Source organism: Euleptes europaea, chromosome 3 (assembly GCF_029931775.1).
Source record: "Euleptes europaea isolate rEulEur1 chromosome 3, rEulEur1.hap1, whole genome shotgun sequence".
NCBI classification, from domain to species: Eukaryota; Metazoa; Chordata; class Lepidosauria; order Squamata; family Sphaerodactylidae; genus Euleptes; species Euleptes europaea.
The window spans coordinates 35319282-35340283 of record NC_079314.1 but is presented as its reverse complement, the minus strand read 5'-3'; positions in this window follow the sequence as shown (position 1 = coordinate 35340283).

Genomic DNA, 21002 nt, shown 5'->3' with positions numbered 1-21002 from the left:
CTCCAGTGACCAGCTGACCGGATCGAAGGCACAGAGACCTCTTTCTCCTTGAAAACCTTTCTCACCCTCTCTTGGCAGATCTTAGGTGGCTTCCTTGGGTGTTTCAGCACCCACAAGAGTGGTGTCTTGGCACAGGCCATTTATGCATGGCTGTTTCCTCGCTGGCACCCCACCAACTACTTCGGGGCTTTGCCTTGATTATGCATGCATTTTCCAACCGTCAGAGTTTGCCTCGCTCTCCCTGCGTGTTTCCGTGCATTTTGCCCAGGGTGTCTGGATGATGGCTAAACACGAATCCAGAAAACGTGGGCAAATTGCTCAGAAATGTGAGGGGAGAGCAAGGTAACCTCTGATGGTCAGAAAATGCATTCATAATCAAGGCAAAGCCCTGAAGTAGTCGGCAAGGTTACCACGAGGAAACAGTTATGCATAAATGGCCGCAGCACAAAATGTGAGAAGGATAGTCATTAAAGTGCGCACAAAACTCTAGTGGGTAGGCATTTCAAAGTAGAAATCTTGCCTAAATCCAGACAATTAGGAAAGAGAACAAACAGTAGCAAAATCAAATAAAAATTACAATAAACAATTTAACTAGAACTGAAAGAATGGTCTTGGTTTTGGATATCCATTCCATCCTAATCTGTATCTTCAGATAGGAAAGAAAATGGCTTCAAAATTAGATACCAATGGTACCATACCGCTCAAAGATTAGCTAATAATTTAGGACCCCAACAATGTTTCTGGAGATGTGCATCCCCAGGGGCAATTCGTTTAATATCTTCAGGCCCTGTTTTTACATTTAGAGATCTTAGCTGGAAGTTTTAAATTTAATCCATGAGATGATAGGTTGTCAACTCCCATCAGATAAAATATTATGTTACTAAAAGAGAAAACAGATCCCTGTTCTCTCTTTTGCTGGCAGCCATCCAACACAGCCTTGGCTCAGTGCAGTGCAAACCATCTCCAGAGCCGGCAGCACGAGCAATAGCAGAAGGTACGGTTTGCATCCATGTGGCTGCTGTGTGGTTTCTGTTGCCGCTGGAGAAGTGCAGTTTCTGAGTGTTCGCAAAAAGCTCCCCTGATATTTGCCTGGTCACCACCATTGCTCCATTCATGGGCCTGTAGCAATACGCCCAGCTCTACCTGTTAACCTGTGGTCCATCTGAGCGGCTTTGAAAGGCGTGGACCCCTCGGCAGACGAAGGCAATGTCATCCATTCATCATGCATCCTCACCTGGTGGTGCTTGGATAGGGGGGTAAACCACCAATTGCTGGGGCATACCTGTAGCCCACAGTACGGCTGTGACTCATGTAGGATCCATATATACGAAGAAGCAACATGTGGAACACCTTACCTTTTATTACAAATGGTAATGGTCTTGAAAACTCTGCCACCAACATAAGCTGTTCTAGAGCCTGTTTGTAAATTAAGGCTCACTTGGCAAGAGAAGCTAATGATATGACAGGATAATTCCTCAGACTTTGCTGGAACTTTCCCAAACACTTGGTCCCATTATTGGAAGGGCACATCCCGGTGAAGTAGCCAACTACATTTCAAGTAGGGTTGCCATCTGCCTGGAGAAAAATGCTCTGTTTCTCTAATACACCCTTAATAGGATGTTCATTGTCAGATGATGTTATTTACACATTAAGCCTCTATTAAAGGGATAGGACATTTTTCTCCAGGCTTGTTGGCAACCTAATTTCGAGTGGAGGAGCACTCAGGAGAAATGTGACCAAATTCGAGTGAGAGACCTTTATTGTACCTAATCTGGCAAATTGGGCTTACTTCTCTGCCTCCATCAAGTCTATGGGCTGCTGTGCAACTAATCTGTTTACAGGTTGTGAGGAAGCTTTTGTTTTTTTATTAGAGCATTGGTATGCAGCTTTCCTCCCTGAAGGGACCCAAAACAACTCACAGAAATAACAAATAACAAAATATGATTTCTCAAATACAATGAACCACCACCAACAAAAGAAACAGATCCCAGGCTGGTCCTCCTGTCTAGGGCTGTGCATATCGATAAACCCAAACTGAAAATAAACCCGAAATTAGCTGTTTCAGCAATATTCAGGTTTTGTTTCAGCTGAATACCAAAACATGGGAAGCCAAATAGGCAATTCCCAAAAAGCCAAATAGATATTCCGCTTTTCCAGGTTTCAGCTATTTGTCTTTGCTCAGTTGCTTGGCTCTGTGCTTTCTCCCATTTTTCTAGCTTTGACTGGTTTTGTTAGGGCCCCATAGTTGGGGCCCTTTTGAGGTAGGGGCTGTGTAATAGGAGCCAGCTTGGTCTGACCAACGTTCCAGGTACATCACCTAAAAGAAGACCAATGTGCATAGCAGAAGAGTCATTTAAAAGACGGGGCTCACCCAGTCCCATCCGGAGGGATATACCCTCCAACTAACAAACGGCAGCTTCTACAGCTGCTTACCAGGCTTCTGAAGAAGACTCCTCACCTGCATGGATGAGCAATCTTCTTCACAACAGCTGCCTTGGTCATGACTTCACCTGGCTCCGACATTACCCTCCCCCCCATGAAAACCTGCTTTCAAACTGAAGGTCGCCCTGAATACTGGCTTTGTTTCTCTGCACCATAACCATCTCTTGAAATCAGATTTTTGATGACTATAATAAAGGATAGTTCACAGGATGTCATTTGCCACCAAAAGAAATGTTTTCCGTGCCTTATTTTTCTTGCATTTAAGTTGTTTTCCTCCGTTTGCATGGACATCATGCTATGAGCCCCAGATACGAACGGAGCCCCCAGACAGACTTTGAGGTGCCAGCCTGCCAATCGGCTCTTTCTGCTAGTCCTCAGCAACGCTGAACTTCTGAACCTTTTATGCTGGTCTTCGACAGTAATAAAATAAAATGAAATGAAATGCAGAACTTCTGAACCTGAAAACCGATTGACACCTCGGCTTGCAACTGCCTGGAGCATGGGGTCGACCCCTTTGCAGGCCCATAAAATTGGACCCCTTGACCCAAACTTCCCCAAACTTCAGTATCCATCTAGGGAAAGTCCCTTGCAGCTATGCTGCAAATTTCATTACTCTACCTCCAAAAATACCCAAAGGTAGTTTGGGGGGAAATCCCCATAGACTATAATGGACCCATTTTTTCCCCCAAGAAACCTTGGCCTTGGTCACCCTGACTGACAGTATTTACTGGGAAGGAGACAGAGCTCATTCTCCATATCTCTGATCATTTTCCTAGACTTCTCAGTGGCTTTTGATACCATCAATCATGACATCCTTCTGAATAGCTCAGTTGGGAGATGGACATTGTGCTTTGCTGGTTCTACTCCTACCAGGCTGGCCACTTTAAGAAGGGGCTTCTCTTCTGTGATATTTATTCTACTAGATTGTGCAGGTGTTGATCTTGTCCTGCTGTTTTACTTCTGAATGAAATTTCTGGGAGAGATCATCCAGAGGATTGGAGTGAGATGCCACCAATATGTGGATGATGCCCAGCTCTGTTTCTCCATAACAGCTGGGTCAGGTGTGAGCCAGCATGGTGTAGTGGTTAAGAGCGGTGGTTTGGAGCGGTGGACTGTAACCTGGAGAACCAGATTTGATTCCCCATTCCTCCACATAAGCAGCGCACCCAAACTAGTGAACCAGGTTGGTTACCCCACACATGAAGCCAGCTGGGTGACCTTGGGCTAGTCACAGCTCTCTTAGAGTTCTCTCGACCCCACCTACCTCACAGGGTGTCTGTTGTGGTGAGGGGAAGGGAAGGTGATTGTAAGCCGGTTTGATTCTTCCTTAAGTGGTAGAGAAAGTCGGCATATAAAAACCAACTCTTCTTCTTCTTTCTCTTCTTCTTCTTCTTGTCCTGGACCTGGGATCTAAAGGAGTTATTGGGCTGCATGAGTGCCAATAAACTGAAGCTCCATCAAGACAAGTTTGAAGTACTGTTGATCAATGATGTAGCTTGAAGAATGAGACATCAGCCTGATTGAGAGGGGTTTGCCCTCCTGAAAGAACAGGTTCCTAGCCTGCAAGTGCTGCCGGATCTTCATCTATGGCTGCACACTCAATTATCCTTCCTGGTGTGTAGCACGTTCTATCAGTTTGCCTGATATGCCAGTTCCCAGAAAGGTGTGATTTGGCCACAGTGATTGATGTTCTGATCACATCCAGGTTTGATTACTACAGTGTGGTTCTGCATGGGGCTGCCTTTGAAGACTGTCCAATGAAAGGGGATATGTCACCCCCCACACTTGTGCTAGACAAGCCCCTTGCCAACTGGGATACAAAATCTAGATGCAAACGTGCGACAGCTCTCTTGCCCTCTGAGTTCTTCATTCCAGACCAGCCACAGTCCTGAACAACATCAGGCTGAAATACCCACTAAATGTAACCCCCCCAAAAAATTATTATTGAGGGTAATGACACCGTTTAGTCCCAACTTTCCCACAACTACAGGGCTTCACTAAATATGTAATTCATCACTGGGCCATTTAACACAGCATCATAACTCTTTTTCTGTTCACAATAAATTGTAGTACAGAATTGTTTTTGTTATGCTAATTGCCTTCTCTTCATAAATTCTACAGTCTTACATAATTTAGCTGGTATTGTAGTAGGGTTTCCCAAGAATAAAAAAGCAGGTGTCATCAATGCTAATTTAAATAAGAAAAGACATGTTAAGTGGTTCTTCATTCACTAGTAATAGAAATTAATTAGCTTTGAGCTGCTCTGCATGTTCCCTCCCCTCCGCCCCTCGCTGGAACTGATTCAAAATTGTATGGAAAGCAGTTTAACTTGATAGCATACCTTTAGTGACTGAGGGGGCTGTGCCAGGAGGCAGAGGGACATAAATGGAATGCCAGCCAGAACAGGGGCAAAGGGTTTTAGAGAAGCTGTACAGCTTCCTATTACCCTGAGCTTGTCAGGGCTAGGCAGCTAAGCAAGGGTGGCCATGGTTAGCATTCGGCTGGGAGACCACCAAGGAAGTGTGGGGTTGCTATGCAGAGGCTGGCAATAGCGAACCCACCTCTGTTCCTCTCTTGCCTTGAGGTCGCCTTGAGTCAGTTGTTTCTTAACGGCACACAATTATTATTATTTTACCGCTTCCCATTTCCCCTTCATTTCTCTGAGGATCCTGCACAAACATATCAGAACAGATAACAGCAGCTGATCCTGCACCTTGGGACTGAAGCAAAAAAAGAAAGAAAAAGTGGTGGGTACAGAAATGTTTCGGGGGGTCATTTAAAGATTTGTTTTGTTCCTTTCATAGTTTTTGAAATTACAGCTCTCACACCTGCTCAGATTATTTATTCTGTTTGTTGACTTGTATGGGAAACAGACCCTTTCAGCTATAGTTTTTTGTATTGAACCCAATTAGAACTTAGAAGGGTATAACTCTGTTTACGATTGCACTGCTTATTCATTCATTCATTCATTCATTTTCTCAATTTGTATCCTTCCCTTTCCCAACAAAAGTCGGGCTCAGGGCAGCTAACAATACTAAACAGGGCACTCAGTTATTAATTGGATAAATATAAGGAACATACATAAAACCCAACCAACATTAAAAACCCTAGATTAACAAATTTATCTAAAACATCTACAATAGAATCTTAATACGAATCCCTTTTATTGTAAGAGTGAGCAAGCAGCATTAGCCACAACAACAAGGGACACTGCCAAATAGCAGGGGATAAAAACCCTAGAAAGGTGGGCCAGGGATTCCTTTGACCCTAATGCCTGTCCTGACTATCAAGAGGTCCCCTTTCTGTGCAAGGTACTTGAGAGCGGATGGTGGTGATCCAACTCCACAAATTCCTGGATTTTACAGATGATCTCGACCCAGTTCGATCTAGCTTCTGGCCAGGTTTCAAGACTTGAAATTGCCTCAATAATCTGGCGTGATGACCTTCAATGGTATATACCTGGGGAAGAGCAGCCTTATTGATTTCTTGGAACTCTCAGTTATTTTTTTATACCATCAACTGCTCAGGAATTCTGCAATTTATCAAGGAAATGCCCAGTGTTTCCTCTTTCCTGCCAATGTTTTAATTGTTTTAAATATTTTAATATTTGTATGTCTTGGTATGTTGTTAGCTCTGGTTTTAAATATTTTAATGACACATTGCTGCTGCTGCTGCTGCTGTTTGGTTTTAATGGTTTTCAGTTGTGATTTTACCTTTTGGGGGGGGATTTTGTATAGAACTGCAGACAATAGTTCATCTGAGAAGCATGCGAACAAACATTTACTCTAGAAGAGGGGACCAGGGTAGTCCAGATGGTTTTGGACAGGTGGGAACTGGGTGCAAATCATCTCTCATCTGAACATGCATCACTGTTGTCAGCAATGGGAGATGATAGAAGTTTCGCAAAACACTATACACTGAAATGGCCACCCCTGGTAAGAGCTACATGCCAGGTTGGATTCCAGAAGCAAACCAATTCACAAAGCAATTGAGGGTTTTCATTTAAATGTCAAGAAAAACGCAGCATTAAATTCAGTACTCCAAGATTTTCTAGAAACCCATCTTCGGAAAATACACATTATCTTACAAGGCCAAACAATGCCTCCCCGATGCCAGAAAAATACATAAATCCTGGCATGCACATTTGTATAATGCCACAGGAAAGAGAGGGACCCCCTCCCCGGATTTTCAAATATGTCCACTGTGTTGTAGGCTCTGCAACATTTCCCAGGGTCTTTACCCCCCCTCCTTTTGTCTCTCCCTTTAGATAGTTCTCACATTAAATTTTTTTACAGCCTATTAGAGAATGAAATGGCTTTGTGGTGCCATCTACCTGAGTCAGAGGTTGAGAGGCAAACCCATCCTTGCTATTTTCATTTCAGTCAACTTAACAAGGAACAAAAGGAACTATTTTGTGACTGATCCCTGAGCACCAGTAACATTTAAACAGAATAGTGACAAATCCCTACAGCTCACTGGTAGAGAAGCATCCTTCATATTCATGGGGAAAATACGCTGTATTCCCTAAATAGTTCATTTTGTTTTGTAAAGTTCTGAAAACTTGCTTTATTGAAATGCATGTTGTTGCATCGATTTTTCTAAAATACACCTTGTTATCTTTTCTTTGGTAATTGGTGACTAGTAATGACTTGGGCAATTTAACATGTTCTTGAAGACACTTTCTCCATTCCCCCAGATAACTGAAGTCAAGAGAGAGAGCCTGTCTGTCAATCTCAGATGCCTGTCAACCTGCCTGATTGACAGCTTTTTGTCCCACAATACAGCCCATTCCTGCAGCCCCCATTCTGTTATTTCCCTCTTATTTAATGTGTGTGGGGGATGGTGTTTGTTTCATAGGCTGTGTTTAAAACCCGAGTTGGAAGGAAGCCAGTTCCAGCAAAACTATCACCAAGTCTTGTTAGCTTCGCATCAGGAAAAATCCTCTGGAGAGTTACTTAAGCTGCAATTTCTCCTCCAGAATTCACCTCTTCTCCTCAGGGGCTCAACCCAATCCTTTTTCGATCCTGACTAAAAAAACTGTGAGGCCTTTGCCTAGCATGCTTGAAGTTCAATGTTTGGCAAACATTGTGGGCTCCCTTCTTTATCTGAACTGCAGTGTCATCTTTTCCTGGGAGCAATGGAGGGCAAACACTAAATACAAATTATAAGGTAAAGCGGGAGCAACAAGTTAATAGCTGTAGAGATACGAGCTTGGCCGGAAGAAGAGAGATAAGGCAGATCCCTCAAAAGCTTGGGAAAGGATGTGAAATAATAGCACAAGCGGAGCTGCAGTAAGAAGCTGAAAAGGGGGAATGATGAAAGTATGTCTGTGGTGTGTGTTTTGGAGGGAGTTATTTGGCTTTCGTTTGCAATGAGCTTCTGGGGTGAAAAATGCCCTTCCCACTACCCAACCATTGTATTAGGCATGATATTGTTTGTGTGTGTGAGAGAGGCAAGGGTTCCCAATCTTGTTGAGCCTGTGGGCCTTTTGAACGTTGCAATCGAGTAGTGGTAGGGTTGCCAACCTCCAGGTACTAGCTGGAGATCGCCTGCTATTACAACTGATCTCTAGCTAGGGTTGAAAGGTCCTTCTTTGCCACTGGTGGGAGATTTTTGGGGCGGACCCTGAGGAGGGCGGGGAGGGGCTTCAGTGCCATAGAGTTCCAATTGCCAAAGCGGCCATTTTTCTCCAGGTGATCTGATCTCTATCGGCTGGAGATCAGTTGAATTAGCAGGAGATCTCCTGCTACTACTACCTGGCAGTTGGCAACCCTATCTCCAGCTGATGAGATCAGTTCCCCTGGAGAGAATGGCTGCTTTGGCCATTGGACTCTATAACATTGAATTTCCCCCCTCCCCAAACCCCGCCTTCCTCAGGCTCCATCCCAAAAACCTCCCGCCAATGGTGAAGAGGGACCTGGCAACCCTAAGTAGTGGGTACCACAACAAAATGGCTGTCCTGGGGAATGGGTTCAATCACAATATATTGGAAAGTTCTACAAAATTTTGGGAGATCCAAGCCAAGCATCCTCCATTGGAGACAAGCTGTTTCTGAAAGATGTGCTTCTTATAGACACACAGGTGATGTCCCCTGGGCTCTTTTGAAGCACTTCCTCTCCAGCGAGCGGAGGAAATGTTAGGACTGGCTCTTTGATTGGAAAGAACAGATGCTTTTTTGGGGGGGGGGGAATAAGTGGGCATCAGATACCCTGTTGGTAGTAGGCACCATGGCAGATACCATAGACTGTCAAAAAGACAAGGAAGTGGTTTCTAGATCAAATCAAGACTGAACTTTCCCCAGAAGTTAAAATGGAGGCTATTGTATTTTAGTTACCACACGAGAGGACAAGTCTCACTGGAAAAGACAATAATGCTAGTAAAAGATGAAGGCAGCAGGAAAAGAGGAAGACCCATCATGAGAGGGATTGACTCAATCAAGGAAGCCACGGCTCTCAGTTTGCAAGATTTGAGCAAGGCTGTTAACGATAGGATATTTTGGAGGTCATTCTTTCATAGGCTCATCATGACCAGCAGGGGCCTCAGAGGAAAAATACCCTAGGCAGCTCTGCAGAGGTAGATTTGAATCCCTACCAAACAACAAACCATTCAAAACAGCATAAAATGGATACTGAGCAGCCTAAAATGGTACTGACAAAACAGAATGAGGACAATTTTATAAATATCCTTTCAGGGCACTCTGTGGTTGTTTTGTGTTGTTTTTATGCCCTCGCTTGTTTTTTAATGGTTTATTTGGTTTTGTTGTCTTGTTTTAGCTGTGAGCTGCCTCGGACAGGTCTCTGGAGAGGTGGTCTGCAAACTGGGTTGCCACCTCTGGATTGGAAGTTCCTGGAGATCCCTTGGTCGGGGGAGGGTGGGGTATAAAACAAAAGTAGTAGTAGTAGTAGTAGTAGTAGTAGTAGTAGTAGTAGTAATAACTGTTGTTGTTGTTATTTTGGAGGTGGAGCTTGGGGAGGGTGGGGTTTGGGGAATGGCGGGGATGGGATGGGGAGGAACCTCAACAGTGTATAATGCCAAAGAGTCCACCTTCCAAAGCAGCCATTTTCTCCAGGGGAACTGATCTCTGTAGCCTGGAGATCAGCTGCAATTCTTGGAGATCTCCAGGCCTCACTAGGAGGTTGGCAGCCTTACTCTAGGGGGATGGGGGGTGAGATAAGCAACGGTCACACAACCCCCCAGGCCTACTCACTGTAGTTCCTTAACAGTGCAATCCTAAACAGATTTACGCCCTCCTAAATCCATTGGCGTCAACTCTGTTTAGGATTGCCCTGTTAACAGCAGTTTAATTAATGAGCCATTCTTTTCTCACTGTCTTTTAATACCAAGGCTTCTTGTTTTAAATCTTAGATTAATTAAGTAACAGTTCTTTCTGAGAGAACAGTATATGGTCGGACAAGAAAATATATTGCTGGACCTTGCCAGACCTTTAAAAGTGGCTGTAATTCTGCCAGCACTGAAGAAGGAAGCAATGTTGGGGAAGAAGAAGAACATGCTTTCGAATCACAACTGACTCATGGCCACTCCATCCTTGGGGCATTCCAGGCAAGAGATGAGCAGAGGTGATTTGCTCTTGCCATCCACTGCACGGCATCCCTAGTCTTCCTTGGGAGTCTCCCATCTGTTTCTAGAGCTGAGGGACAAATCCCATTATTCTGCATAATAGAACGGCTTAGCTGTATATTTAGAAAAATTTTCAAAAACTAAATGGAAAATGTCTGGTGCTTTTCACACAGGGAGGAAACTTTGGGAAGCTGCAGGCTTTGGGGACAACTCTATTGAAGTGGCTAGAAGGGGAAACTATCGGCTGTAAGTAGCCTTGGAGGCCCAGAGAAAAACCCAAAAGCAACACTTGTGTGATATTTTTCCTTAAATCCAAAAATAACATCAAGCAGTTTGCAAAATTCTGGGTTCTCCAGAACTCTTTATTCAGCTGGTTGTTGAGAAACTCACATACTAAAAAGGGAGATGTTTTTCAGGCCATGAAGGCTCCGGTTTGCAGCTTGTTCAGAAAGGGCTGCAGACTTTAATGAAATTAGATGGTCCCGTGGATGATAGCTTTCAGGTTAAAAGACAACAGAAGTACTATGACCTGGCTTTGCCTATGTTGTCCTTGGAGGACCTGTCCCTTCCTTTTTGGCTTTGCTTTCAAGTTACACCAAAGTCTTTCTTAGAAGAACCTCTGCTTGCTGCAGTTGTGGAGTGTGGATTTTCCCCATCGTGGGCAGCGGGAAGCCCATGCATGGACGAGGACCTTGCGCTTGTACTGAGCATGACTAGGGGCATTCCCAGGGCTTTCACTTTTCAAAAGGAAGCCAATTTGATGTGGTTGAAAGGGGATCGTTAGTAGATGCTTTCTAAATAGCCATCCCCTTTCTGCTTTCCCTGCCAAGCCATGCTGTACCCATACCGAGTGGGTCATCTGGGAAAGGGGAAGAGAGGTGAAAGGGTCCATTTCAAGGCTGTGGGGAAGCAGAGCACCATTGCGACAGTATGAGAGGAAAAGGGGAAGGGGGTGGGGATAGGAAACAGAGTTGCCAACCTCCAGGTGGCACCCAGAGACCTCCAGGAATTACAGCTCGTCTCCAGGCCACAGTGGTCAGTTCCCATGGAAGGTGGACTCAGATCAGATTTATTATTATGGCATATGCCAATAAAACAACAATGCATGGATTTAAGTTAAAAGCAATAAACACTTGACTGTATCAAAAATAGAACAGTTCCTATCTTAAAATAAAACATTAACTGTACCACTTTAAGGTTTGGAACTATTAACTGTACTCACCCTTGCAAGGCGGACTTTGATCACCATGGAACAAAATTTAGCTACCTGTTTTAACCTCAGAGAGTTCCCTTCCCATAAAAGGTTCTTAATTCTCTCTTCGGATCTGGCTGCGGCTTTACTAAGGAGGGGAGAAATCAGCTTATGGCGGTCCTCCTCATAGAAGGTACGAGGGTGGAGTCTATGGCTTTACACCATACTGAGGTCCTTCCCCTCCCCAAACCTCGCCCTCCCTAAGCTCCGCCCCCAAATCTCCAGGAATTTCCCAGCACAGAGTGGCAGCAGAAGCCAACAGCCCAGGAACAGGTTCACTTGGGTGCCAGTCCCGCCTGTTTCCCTTCTGCTTGCTGCTGCCATGGCAGGGACACGTTTTTCACTCCCCCCCCACAATGCAGCCTTATTATGGGCACAACTCCCCCCATCTGTGTCCGGGGGCATGTCCCCCTGGCAGGGAGAGCCAGTAGTGTGGCCAGATTTGCATTCAGGCTGGGCCAACATTTCTCCACACCGTTACCACTTGGGAAGTATCTTGATAAGCAATTAAATTAAAGCAAATCAATATCCTGCAGAAAGTTTCATTTCGCCTCCACCACTGTGACAGTCGGTAGCAACCTGAACTCGCGGTGAACCTGCCCTCCGTATAAATAAAAACCCTTTGGTGTCATCCTGCCCACTCCTTTCTCACTTAACGTGCTTTTTTCCAGAGCCTCTCCAGCTAAGTGCTTGGCTGCTTAGCCGCTTAGCCAGAGTTTTGCAAAAGGAGCGCCACTTAACCTTCTGATGAGACTCCTGGCATAGCGCAGTGACAGAAAGCCAGGTTTCTCACACAATGAATTTATTGATAGACTCATCCCATTAGTTGTATTTACCTGTCAGTTCTAAGGACACTAATGAGTTGTTTTTCAAGGACTAATGAGAGCTGTAATGGCTAATGGATGCTTCCAGCATCGCCTCCTGAGCACCGTGCGATTGTCTGCAAGCTCTGTGCTCGGACCCTTTAAGATGTTAATTGGTGCCATCAGAGGATTCTTTAATTGCATTTTGCAGATTGGGAGACGTGGCAATTCTGTCCCGGTGCTCCCATGTCTTCACGTGTGATAAATTCCCTTAGACTGGGAACTGTTCGGAAGCAGTTCTGATCTCCCCCACCCATACCTTCTTTGCCAAAGCTCAAATCCAAGACTGCTGGAATGTAGGATTTTGAGGGGAAAGGCACAACATTCCTAGCGCCCCCCCCCAATATTGCTGAGCAGGGACATTTACCGATCTCTGGCACAAGGTCAAGACTTAAGAGCATAAGAGCCCTGTTGGATCAGACCAGTGGTCCATCTAGTCCAGCATCCCAATTCTCACAGTAGCCAACCAGTTCCCCTGGAGGGCTAACCAACAGGGCACGCTGGCCGAGGCCTTCCCCAGATATTGCCTCCTGGCACTGGGATTCAGAGGTTGCCTGAATGCGGAGGTTCCCTTTAGTCACCATGGCTAGTAGCCACTTACTTAGGAAGCATTTCCTTCCAGGGAAGGAAAACAGAAAGGGAGAAGGTGTAGGACTTGACCAGGCTGAGATTCCAGGCCACTCAGAGGAGAGATAGGATACATTGCCAGAGGGGACAATTCTACAAAAGCAGTCTGGGAGAGCAAAGAGGGGGCAATGCTCTTTGCTACTGGATCAAGAATTTTGCTATACACGCTAAACATACATATGAGACCAACATACTTTAAGGACCACCTTCTTCCATATGAAACTACCCATTCGTTCTGGTCATCTTTGGAGGCCCTGCTTTGGTTGCCCTCACCATCTAAGACTAGACAGGTGACGACCTGAGGCAGGGCCTCCTTGGTCATGGCACAAAAACTTTGGAACTCCCTCCCCAGGGAGATTCATCTGTCTCCATCTATCATTGTGTTCTGCCAATGAGTGAAGAATTTTTTTTTGTTTCGTTTGCCACATCCCCAGTAACGGTTATTGGCTGTCCTCCCTGGTTCTGGTATTGATGTGTTCTTGCTGAATTGTTTTTATCATTTTAAGTGTTCTTTTTAATTGTTCAAGCTTATTCATTTTTTTTATGTTTGCCGCCTTGGGGACCCTGATCAGGAGGAAAGGCAGCAGTGAAAAAAATGCTTTAAATCAATCAATCAATCAATCAATCAATCAATCGGGGACAGAGGTAAATAACATTAGCAATTTATTTAATAATAATAACTAAATGCCATCAAATTGCAACCAGCTTATGGCAACTGTGTGAAGTTCCCCCTCGTGGGGTTTTCGAGGCAAGAGATGAGCAAGAGATGGTTTGTCATTGCCTTCCTCCCCAGTCTTCCTTGGTGGTTTCTCGTCCGAATACTTACCCAGGCCAACCGTGCTTAGCTTTCAAGCTTTCTCTTGCCTTGAAAACTCCAAGAGAGATCACCATGAATCAGTTGCAACTGGACAGCACTTAATTAAATGTAAGAAAACATTTTAGAAGCAAAGTAGCTATGAAAAGGAATCCTTCGTGGAAAGAATCTGCAGTTCCATTTTACAGATGGGAAAATGAATTGCCATTTTCCCTGCATTCCCCCCTCCCGCTGCACCACGGGAGGCCTTTTTTAAAAAGTAACTGATATTTTTAAAATATATATTTAAAATATAGTTATAATGTTATAACAATTTAGCACCAAGATCTACTCATTTCTCTGAATCCCCTGCTATTATTTTGAAAGTCCCTCTCTAGTTCTTGTAGGGTAAATGTGCATTTCTGCAACAAAAAAGAACAGAGAAAGCTGGGGGGTTAGAAGGACAAGTAGACTGTGGCAATAGAGCACTGTAACATTATAATTCTATAATGATCAGACATTACTGATAAAAAACTGGAAAAGCCCACTAGAAGTGCAGGGGGGAAATGTTGCCTGAGTGGGGGGTGGGGGGCAGAAGCAAAGAAAATGGAGTCAGTGTGGGCAGAACCTTCAAAAATATGCACTTCCTGTCAGCACAGTGTACAAATGTACATTGATTAGGATCTTTTAAAATAGATTGCAGCAAACCAGATTTGGGAGAGCCCAGCAGGGAAAACTCCCCAAAAGGGAACAATTAGGGGGGCAAACAGTGCAATCCTAAACAGGGTTGTGTGTGTGTAAAGAGCCGTCAAGTTGCAGCCGACTTATGGAACCCCTTTTGGGGTTTTCATGGCAAGAGACTAACAGAGGTGGTTTGCCACTGCCTTCCTCTGCACAGCAACCCTGGTATTCCTTGGCGGTCTCCGATCCAAATACTAACCAGGGCTGGCCCTGCTTAGCTTCTGAGATCTGACAAGATCAGGCTAGCCTGGGCCATCCAGGTCAGGGTAATTCCATAAGGGTATAACTCTGATTAGAATTGCACTGAAACTTAATGTGGATGCTTTGGCTCAGTGGTAGAGAATCTGCTTGGCATGCAGAAGATCCCAGGTTCAATCCTTGGTATCTCTATTCAAAGGGATCAGTTAAGAGATAAATTGAAAGACTCTGCCTGAAACCCTGGAGAGCTGTTGCCAGTCAGAGTAAGCAATGCTGACTTTGATGGACCGATGGGCTGATTCAGCATAAGGCAGCATAATGTCTTCATACTCCAAAGTGAACCCAAAGTGAACCCAGTCTAATCTAGAAAACCAGGTTTGATTCCCCACTCCTCCACATGAGTGGCGGATTCTAATCTGGTGAACCGGCTTAGTTTCCCCACTCCTAAGCATGAAGCCAGCTGGGTGACCTTGGGCTAGTCACAGCTCTCTTTGAGCTCTCTCAGCTCCACCTATCGCAGGGTGTCTGTTGTGGGGAGGGGTAGGGAAGGCAATTGTAAACCAATTTGATTCTTCCTTAAGTGGTAGAGAAAGCCGGCATATAAAAACCAACTCTTTTTCTTCTTCTTCTATCACCTGAGCAAACAAGGCTAGGATCACCCAAGAGCTAAGTTCACACCTCCCTCTCACATGCTCTCTGCTTCAGGTTCCCATTCTTACCCAGTTTTATGCAAAGAGGAACAAATGGCAAGGTTTGCTGGCTACTACCCTGGGGCCAGAAAGGGCTGCCTGGGATCGCCCGAGAGCTCAGTTCACACTTCCCTCTCACATGCTCTCTGCTTCAGGTTCCCATTCATACCAGTCCTTTCATCGCTGGGGTTGCCAGCCACAGAATAAACCGGCTGCAACATCCCTTTCCATCTGCTTTCCCCACCTACTTCCCACCCCCACCTCCCCATTTTCCAAGCGCAGCTGCTTCATGGTTAGTTACCATTTAAGCGTTGCGCGCATGGCATCACACCAACATGTTAATTAAAGCCCGCTGTCCAAAATCTCTTGGTACAATTTGCAATGTAATGGGTAGCCTCCAGTGCATCATTGTATCTCTATTAAAAGGAATTCTATGTAATGATGCTAGGATTTAATTAGTTTCTTTGCCAGTGTTGTAAAACATAGTGATAAATGAGCTAACAGGTCTGTGGATCATTATTCTCTTCGAGATTAGTTTATTAGCTGATTATGAATCATTAACAATGTCTACATGGGATTTCCTTATCTAATTCAACACAATTTTTAACATTCAGTTCTCTGCATTCATTTCTTTCTGCTGGCAAAATTGTATTTAGATTGCAATCTGTGTGTCCCTTTGTTTGTGTATCCTACCCCCCACACACACACACACCCACATACACTCAAAAGGACTAAACTGCAATTCTATCACTAGTTGAGATCTCAGGGTGATCGTGGGTATGCTGGATGCAAATGAACCATTCTAAAGTTCGTGTGCCAGGTATTTACAAATAGCTGAGTAATTACATGGGATTCTGGCTGGCTCCAAAGCCCAAGAAACTTGGTGGACTATAGGGGGTTACCGCATAATGTATTCCCAGCGATACATTAAGAGTTTGAAAATGTTATTAAAAAATACTGTTTACACTTTGTTTGGCCCCTTTAGCTGTGAAGACGTCTTCCAACCATTTTTTAGCTGTGGCATCCAAAACCCCTTTTAAAGCGATGTTTTTTATAACATTTTCAAACTCTTAATACATCGCTGGGAATACATAATGTGGTAACCCCCATTGAATGGTTCCAAGGAAGAGAAGTTACAGGGGCACAAGGGAATGTGCATTACAGCTAGGCTTGGCTACCTTCTGTGGAGCTGGGACTAGGAAGCTGGGCAGAACCAAGGTGAAAGATAAGCTATCCCACCTCCCATGTATGCCCCAGGGCAATCAGCAGTATCAGAAACCAATCGAGACAACCCACTAAATTTGGGGCTTACCACATGTTGTATTCCCAGCGATGTATTAAGAGTTTGAAAACGTTGTAAAAAACATCGCTTTAAAAGGGTTTTTGGATACCACGGCTTATAAATGGTTGGAAGACGTCTTCACAACTAAAGGGGCCAAACAAAGTGCGAACAGTATTTTTATAACGTTTTCAAACTCTTAATAGATCGGTGGGAATACATAGAAAGTGCGAACAGTATTTTTTAACATTTTCAAACTCTTAATACATCGCTGGGAAAGGGAATACAAGTGGGGTAACCCAATTCTGTCAGGTTCTAATTGTGGTGTACTATTGTATGGTGGTGGTGGAAAGTGCTGACAAATTGCAGCCAACTTACAGCAACACTGTAGCTTTTTCAAGGCATGAGATGAACAGAAGTGGTTGGCCATTGCCCGCCTCTACATAGCAACCCTGAACTTAATTGGTGGTCTCCCATCTAAGGACTAACCATGGGTGACCCTGCTTAGCTTCTGAGATCTGACAAGACCAGGCTAGCCTGGGCAATCCAGGTCACGGCATCATGCTATTGTATGTGGTGGAAAGTGCCGTCAAGTTGCAGCTGACGTATGTTGACCCCATAGTGTTTTCAAGGCAAGAGACATTCAGAGGTGGGTTTGCCATTGCCTGCCTCTACATAGCAACCCTGAATTTTCTTGTGTAGTCTCCCATCCAAGTACTAACCTGCTTAGCTTCCAAGAGGAACCTGATCCGCCATGTAACTTCGGCACCCTTCCACCCCTCCACCAACGGCCAGGTGAAGTGCATGGTCCTCACAACAAAGGACATGTTGCGTCGCGTCATTCAAGGGGACTGGGATGTGCGGCTAGCCAACTTCTTGCTAAACCAGCACATCACCCCCCACTCCGCGATGGGCCGAAGCCCCGCGGAACTCCTGATGGGCCGAAAGTACTTCTCGACCGCCTACACCCTGACTTCGCGCAGGAGAAGCCCTGCCGACTCGGCCCCACAGTTCCGAGGACAGTAGAGCAAGAAGACCCGGTCTACTCCAGGAACTACGGCACGGGCCCAGCCTGGATCCCAGCCACGGTCCAGGAAGCAACCGGGCCGGTCTCCTACCGGGTCGCCACTCTGGACGGGCGAGTCCTGCGGTGACACATCGACCAGCTGCGTGGCCGCCCGGCTGACTTGCCCGACCACGCAGCCGCCCCGGAACCTGCTTCGGAAACCGGCACCGCAGACCCCGCGCTCACAGAAGCAACGGAGTCCACAGCAGCCGACTGGCCGATACTGCTGAACGAGGCTGCGCCGCCCGGAGACGGAGTGGAGAACGACCTCCCCGCCCCTGAGCAACAGGGCAGCCCCACAGCTGCCAGTCAGAAACCCCCGTTCCTGCACCTCGCCGCTCCCAGCGCGCTAGATCACAACCCAGCCACCTTAAGGACTATGTGTGCTCATGAGTGTCAAGACTTAGGGGGGAGGGGTGTTGTGTATGTACATAGTTGGCAGACAGGCAGGGGAACGGAGGAGCTTGAGTCTTGGACGAAGGATTCTAAACCCTGCACATGCGATTGGCCCCCTGCCGGCAAGCGCCTTTGGTCCTAAGCCGGCACGCACCATTGGCACCCCGGGGTTGTTACCCCCTATCACGAATCAGGGGGGGAGTGGCCGTGGGCAGCCAGGGTAGCATATAAGTGGGGCCATTTCCACTGTATGCCCAGTTCAGTTCTTCACTACAATAAAGCGTTGTTGTTGGAACTCCGTCTCGACCTCGTGTGTCCTCCCCACACGGACTTAACAGTGTGTTTCCGTTCTTCCAATTGCAGTTTCTCACAAACACACACATCTTGCAGAGTGCCGGTCTGATAGCCTGGCTCGTGAAGGTGAATTGCCCCTTCAGAGGACCACTCAGAAGCATTATTTTGCCTGCACCTGAGTCAGCCAGCATCCCGACGTTTATTATTTATTTAGAAAATGTATATACTGCCTCTCCAGAGAACAGCTCAAAGTGACTCACAAACATCAACTCAAATCACAAAACAAGAATAAAAGGAGAAATCATAACAGCCATAAACGCAAGCCCTGAACAATAAGCCAGGGTATAAAGCTGCATGACAGCCTACGAAGGACATTCATAAAACAAGTATTTGGGCTGCAAGTAGACTATTAAAAGCAGCTTTAAAAAGACGGAAGCTCATAGTTAAAAGAAACTTTTTGGTCTGGTGCCTAAAAACAGTAAGGTTGGTGCCAGGCGAGCCTCATGCTAAAAGCCAAGTGCCTCCAATGGCTCCGGTCGCTACCTGCCTCACCTCTGCAAGATCTTAACTCAAGGATTGTACAGTTAGATTTGCCAGCTGAGAAATATGTGAAGATTTTGTGGGTGGAGCCTGGAGAGGAAGAAGAAGAGTTGGTTTTTATACGCCAGCTTTCTCTACCACTTAAGGCAGAATCAAACCGGCTTGCAATCACCTTCCCTCCCCCTCCCCACAACAGACACCCTTGTGAGGGGGCTGAGAGAGTGTGACTAGCCCAAGGTCACTCAGCTGTCTTTATGTGGAGAAGTGGAGAAACAAATCCAGTTCACCAGATTAGCCTCCGTCGCTCATCAAACCCGGTTCTCCAGATCAGACACGTTCCATTTTATTTAACCTAAACAACCCTCCCAAAAGGATTCACCCATTTTCCACGATGAATGGGTTTCACTGCTGGAGTGAGTCCAAGGTTGCTCAAGCTGCACTCTAAAAAGAAAACTCTTCTCCACTCACATTTGCATTCTGAGGCAGCTTCACATTTGTTCTCTTTGCTGCCCTCAAATATACAAACTTGTCAACTCAATTCATAAGCCTTTTTTTAACTTGTTATGTCTCTCCTAACCTCCCCTTCCCGACCAGTGAGAAGGAAGTTTTCCAAACAGTCAGTTTCCCCTGTTGAGCTATCCTTCCCTTTGTCACGGACCTGAGTTGAATTCCATCATGCACTGCAGTGATTCCTGTTGCTTGAGGGAAAATATCCAAGCATATTTCCACAAAAGTCAAATGGCCTGTCCTACCATTGCTGATTTCTCCTACTAGTGTAGCAACCATTTTTGCTTTCTGGGCCCTCAAATCTCATTGACACACTACAAGATGTGGAAATGATTCCTCTTTCTTCCTCTTAATTGGATTTCTTTCCCATGCTGACTTGTGCCTGGCTACACACATCAGCTCTGAGATCTACAACAAGCCTTTAATTTAGGGCCACATTCTGCTGGGCCAGCAGAGAGGATCCCTTCAAGATGGCTGGCAGTAAGCACAGCTCCGGTATAGTAGCAGGTTTGCCAACTCTGGAATGGGAAATTCCTTGAAATTTGGGGGTGGAGCCTAACCTCTGTAGTCTGGAGAACACTTATAATTCCAGGAGATCTCCAGGCCCCAGCTAGAGGTTGGCAACCCCAGCCGATCCCGATCCCCACCCCTCCCCCTATCCCTCTCATACCTACACAAGAGCACAGGACAGCAACAAAAGTGCTGTGCTCCCCCATGGCTGCAACTTGATGGGACATTATTATTATTATTCATAATTAATGCCCTGATTAACAGTAGCGACAATGTATTAGTAAGGTACTAAAGTCCCATGGCACAGAGTGGTAAGCTGCAGTACTGCAGTCCAAGCTCTGCTCACGACCTGAGTTCGATCTCGACGGAAGTCGGTTTCGGGTAGCCGGCTCAAGGTTGACTCAGCCTTCCATCCTTCCGAGGTCGGTAAAATGAGGACCCAGCTTGCTGGGGGTAAAGGGAAGATGACTGGGGAAGGCACTGGCAAACCACCCCATAAACAAAGTCTGCCTAGTAAACGTCGGGATGTGACGTCACCCCATGGGTCAGGAATGACCCAGTGCTTGCACAGGGGACCTTTACCTTACCTTTCTAAGGTAAAGTAAATTTATTGTACATAACATACATAAGAGTATATGAAAAAGGGTAATCTTGCATGTATTTTATAAGAAAGAAATTAAAGATTGTGAGCTCAGTCAAGTGGGGTAGCTAGGTGATGTTAAAGATGATTGTAATAGGAGGTAATCTCTTGAAACAATATAAATATGTCAGTTTTAGAACTAAAAATCAGCGTCCTCGATATTGATGTTCCTTGCTTGAGTACCTGTGAGGGTGAACAATATAATCAACGTGCAAAATGTCTTCTTGTATTTCATAAATTCTCTGTGTAGAACTAAGAGCTGACACTTGTATGTCTTTTGAAGTTAGTTAATGGTGAAGGTTTTGTGTATATAAATGTTTAAATGCAGAGAAGCTGGATGTAAAGATTCTTTAATAGTATTATTGTTATGTTATGTGTTAGAAAGTGCTGTCAAGTCACAGCCAACTTAAGGCAACCCCATTGGGTTTTCAAGGCAAGAGGCGAATAGAGGTGGTTTGCCATTACCTTCCGCTGCATAGCAACCCTGGACTTCCTTGGTAGTTCCACCATCCAAGTACTAACCCATGCCAACCCTGCTTAGCTTCTGAGATCTGGGTAGACTGGCCCATCCAGGACAGGGTTGTTCT